General features: G+C 42.7%; 1 pseudogene; it reads right to left on the bottom strand.

Moving 5' to 3' along the window:
* Nucleotides 1–936: 936 nt before the first annotated feature.
* Nucleotides 937–4,267, bottom strand: LOC112649345 (pantothenate kinase 1-like; annotated as a pseudogene).
* Nucleotides 4,268–5,207: the final 940 nt, after the last annotated feature.

Below are 5,207 nucleotides of genomic sequence, written 5' to 3'. Positions count from 1 at the left end.
TTGCTGTTATTCGTGCATTGCAGATATTTATCAGTACCCCTGACCTCGAAGTACTAAATGCCAGTAGCACCCACCTCCAATAGGGATGGCCAAAAATTGCCAAAATTCCCCCCCGGGGGTGAGGCGGGCTAAATCTTCCCTTCCCGAGTGGTGAGTCACTGATGCAGACCCCTTACAGATCATGTAGGGGTAGCAAAACAGTGCTGTTTCTCCTAATGGATGAGGGAGGAGTGCAGCAGAATTTCCGGGCTGGAAATGTCCACAGACAGTATCTAAGAAACGACTCCCTTCATGGCACAAACAAAGATGCGGAGGCCCAGAGGAGTGACATGATATCTTCATCTTTAAAAACCAATGTTTTCTGGGACGCCTGGGTGGCTCAGCAGTTGAGTGTCTGCCTTTGACTCAGGGCGTGATCCTGGGGTCCCCAAATCAAGTCCCACATTGGGTTCCCCGCCGGGAGCCTACATCACCCCCTGCCTATGTCTCTGCCCCTCTCTGTGCGTCTCTCATGAATAAATAAAATCTTTAAAAAAGCAAAAACAAATAAACAAACAAACAAACAAAAAACAATGGTTTCAACATCATGTTCCAAAGCACATTCCACATGGCACTAGTTCCTTAAGTCATTTCTCTAAAAACAGGTTCTGGGGTCTCCTAAGTGGGAGAAACACTTCACACCAAATCATTCACTTGCAAGTAAGAAAAACTTTTAAAAATTTCATTTACACAAGGACGTCTCAAAGATTTCTGATCCTGGATCCTCTTCTCATGTCTGATCCCTACTAACAGGAAGCTGAGCGCCTCTGCCCTTAGGGCACGAACGCACTAACTACCAGGTACTCTCCCCGTCTTGGAGGGCTGTTTTAAACCTGTCTGTGGTACTCCGAAATTCCTTATGAGGCGTGCCAACTATTCCAGTTTTCAGGTGAGACATTTAACCGAGGGTAAAAAACTTTTTTTTTTTTTTTTTTGGTAAACCCAGTTTGGTTTACTGGTTGGAATGACAGATGATTTTAAGCAATTCATCCTGTGCTCGGCACCAAGGAAATTCTAAAAGAAGGCTTCTTCTGAAGCCCTCTCTGACCATCCCAAGCACCCTTTCTTGTGGATCCTACGGTCCGGTCCCTGCCATTCATTTGGCACTTAACACATACTGCTTTTTGTTTTTGGTGGGTGTGGCCTTCCTCCCTCAACCTGACCAGTTTCCAGCAGGCTAAGGACTATGTTTTACGAATCTTCATATAAATTATCCTCTTGCTATGTTAACATATCATGCAGTAAATCCTTTTTAAGCTATTTCTTTTAAAAATGTGCTCAACACAAATAATCTTTTTATAAACTGGTATTCAACATAGAGGCCTGGGTTTAAGTACAGAAAGGTTCTCCCAGCAGAAACCATGTTTACCTGGTCCCTGTAACTCTTTTATAGTTGTCCTTGGAGTATACTGCTAGAATGCTGACACCTGAGCCCATGTTCGCCGGCAAAATAGGGTATGGGTTATCAAGGCAATAAGGCATTTTTTTTTTTTTTTTTTTTTTTTTTTTTTACACAATTCAGGATTTGTAGGATTTTCAAAATAGTAACATTCCGGCTTGCCGTTGAAGCCGACGGAGTCAACTGACAGTCCAGTTCATCCAGTTTATGGAGCTGCAGGTCAGCAATCATTCTGAAGTCCTTTTCAAACTTGAAAGCCCCGCCTCCGGTGGCGCAGAGGGTGGTGCGAAGGCTGGAGAAGTTCTCGCTGCGCATCTGAATAAACCTGTGCACGGCACAGCCGGGGAAGCGGATGAAGTGCAGGTTCCCTTTGCGCCCACACCCGGTCAAATTTTTCAGTTCTAGATGGACGTCTCGGATCCCGGTTTTCCCATAAGCCATATTAGAAGTGAAATACTTCATGATGCTCTTCAGGTTCTCCACCTCCCCTTGCTCCTCTTCAGCTGTAATATCCTTCGGTTCGAAGTAGACCACTTTAATCAGCGTTCCGCCGATATCCATGCTGAACCATGGGAATGGCAGCCTGTGTTTGCTCGTTCTCCTCCGCAGCCGGCATTTCTTGGCCGGGGAGTCGTGCTGAGGGGCAGTGGCTGCGGCTGCGGCTCTGGCAAGAGCGGGAGGCGCGGGGGCTGGACTGGCGGCGGGTGGAAGCCGTTGTGCAGCAGCGCGTTCCTGGCTGCAGCGCCGGCGTCGGCGGGGGCCCCCGGGGCGTGCGTGGCTGAGTGCTCCGACCGCCCGCCCGGGTCACCCAAGCCGGGGGCTGGTGCGGCGGCGCGCGGGCCCCGGCTCAGGCGGCCTCTCTGGAGGTCGTTCTCGGGCGTCTTTATTTCCCCGGATCCTCCCTGCGGTTTCCGATTCAGCAGCCGCAGAGCCGGCGCCGGGGGATGGCGAGCCCGGCGCTCCTCCCCTTCTCCCACGGGCTCCTCCCGGCTCCTCCGCTTTCTGCCCCGCGCGCCCGCCTCGCCGCGCCGGCCGCCGGGAGCATGCGGGCTCCTGGCACGGAACCGGGGATCGCCGCGGACCCCCAGCCGGGGCCCCCACAACCTGCCTCCCCCTGATCTCGGGCCGCGCGACTAAAAACGCTGCTTCCTTGCCTCCCTCTTCATACAATTTTAAGTGCTAGGGTTTTCTCTTGGTGATCTAAAATAATATTGAACACTGAGAGGTAGAAAATACAAGTATATTTTCACTATTATCAATGTGCCTTAATAATGTGGAAGGAGGGGCAGTCCAGCTGGCTCAGCCCGGGTGGCTCAGCGGTTTAAGGCCACCTTTGGCCCAGGGCGTGATTCTAGAGACTGGGGATCGGGTCCCATGGAGCCTGCTTCTCCCTCTGCCTGTGTCTCTGCCTCTCTCTCTGTCACTCATGAATAAATAAATAAAATCTTTTTAAAAAATAATGTGGAAGAAGTTTCTACTTATTTTGGTATTGCTATGCATTTCTTTTTTATCCCCTTGTCATATAGCCTTATCTATTTTTTCTATAAGTTTTAAAGTTTTATTTTTCACATTTAGATCTACACTGTATCTGGTATTAAAATATTCATCCATAGTCAAATAAAGCCATAAAGTTTCATAAATGGTGGGAGACCTTAGTGGATATTTGAACAACTGATTTTAGAGACAAGAAAATTGAGGGCCAGAGAAGTTAACTAACATTTGAGTTAGTTGGTCATGTGCCCAGCAGAATGTATGTTGCTTATAGTGACTCTCTTCCTTTTTATTACACATACATATCATTTACATATGACAAAAAAAAATCTCCCCTTGGATAAGGACTACTGAACAATTCTGACCATTGGACCATTGGAACAAAAGCTTGTTGTGTCCTCTATTGCACCCAGTGGCTATGTTTGTTGGCACTTTCTTACATAATGCACAGAAGATGGAAAATGGCTTTCACTTCCTATTCTAGGGCATGTCCTTATACCAACATTATTTTCTAGCATGACTATTCTGTGTAGATTTTCAATTAAGTTAACCAAGAATTGGATGCTTAACTAACTGTGCCACCCAGGTGCCCCTATTTTTTTTTATTTTAAATTCCAACATAGCTAACACACAGTATTATATTAGTATTATATTAGTTTTAGGTATACAGTATAGTGATTTAATAATCCATACATTACCCAGTGCTCATCACAACAGGTGCATTCCTTAATCCCCATCACCAATTTCACCCATTCCCCTACCCACCTCCCCTCTGGTAACCATCAGTTTGCTTTCTATAGTTCAGAGTATGTTTCTTGATTTGTTCCTTTTCCCTTTGCTCATTTTCTTTTTGTTTCTTAAATGCTATGTATGGGAGAAATCATATTTGTCTTTATCTGACTTATTTCACATAGCATTATATTCTCTAGCTCCATCAGTGTCATTGTAAATGATAAGATTTTATTCTTTTTTATGGCAAAATTATATATATATATATATATATATATATATATATATATATATATATATATATAATCTCCATTATCTATGGTTGGACATTTGGGGGTGCTTCACTACTTGGTTATTGTATATAACCCTGCTATAAGCATAGGGTTGCATGTATCCCTTTGAATTAATGTTTCTGTAATTTTTAGGTAAATTCTCAGTAGTATGATTGCTGGATAATAGGGCAGTGCTATTTTTTAATATTGAGGAACCTCCACACAATTTTCCATAGTGGCAACACCAGTTTGCATTCCTACAAGCAGTGCACGTGGTTTTCTTTTTCTTCACATCCTCACCAACATTTATTGTCTCTGTGTATTTGATTTCAGCCATTCTGACAAGTATGAAATGATACCTCATTATAGTTTTTATTTACATTTTCCTGCGATGAGTGATGTTGAGAATCTTTTCAATTGTTGGCCATCTGGAAGTTTTCTTTGGAAAAATGTCCCTTCATGTCTTCTGCCTATTTTTAATTAGAGTATTTGTTTTTTGGGTGTTGAGTTGTATAAGTTCTTTGTAAGTTTTGGATACTAATCTTTTATTGGATATGTCATTTGCAAATATCTTTTCCATTCCATAAAAAGCAGTAGGCTGCTTTTTAGTTTTGTTGATCATTTACTGTGCAGAAGCTTTTTATTTTAATGGAATCCCAATAGTTTATTTTTGCTTTTATTTCCCTTGCCTCAGGAGACATATCTAGAAAAATATTGCTACAGCTGATGTCAAAGAAGTTACTGCCTGTGCTATCTGCTAAGATTTTTATGGTTTCAGATCTTTCATTTAAGTCTTTAATCTATTTGGAATTTATTTTGGGGTATAGTGAAAGAAAGTGGTCCAGTTTCATTCTTTTGCATGTAATTATCCAGTCTTCCCAATATTATTTGTTGAAGATACTGTTTTATCCCCCAGTGGATATTCTTTCCTACATTGCCAGATGATTGACCATATAATTTTGGGTTAATTTCTGTGTTCTCTATTCTATTCTATTGATCTATATGTCTATTCTTGTGCCAGTACCATACTGTTTTGATTACTACATCTGAGTAATACCAATTGAAGTCTAGAACTGTGATAACTCCAGCTTTGGTTTTCCTTTTAAATTTGCTATGGCAATTTGGGACCTTTTGTGTTTCCATATACATTTTAGGATTCTTTGTTCCAGTTCTGTGAAAAATGCTGTTGGTATCTTGATAAGAATTGAATTAAATCTTTAGAATGCTTCGGGTATTACAGAAGTTTTAACAATATTGGTTCTTCCAATCTATGAGCA

Source organism: Canis lupus, chromosome X (genome assembly GCF_003254725.2).
Source record: "Canis lupus dingo isolate Sandy chromosome X, ASM325472v2, whole genome shotgun sequence".
Taxonomy (NCBI): domain Eukaryota; kingdom Metazoa; phylum Chordata; class Mammalia; order Carnivora; family Canidae; genus Canis; species Canis lupus.
Note: the sequence above shows the minus strand (reverse complement) of the source record. Positions and strands in the feature narration are given on the sequence as shown.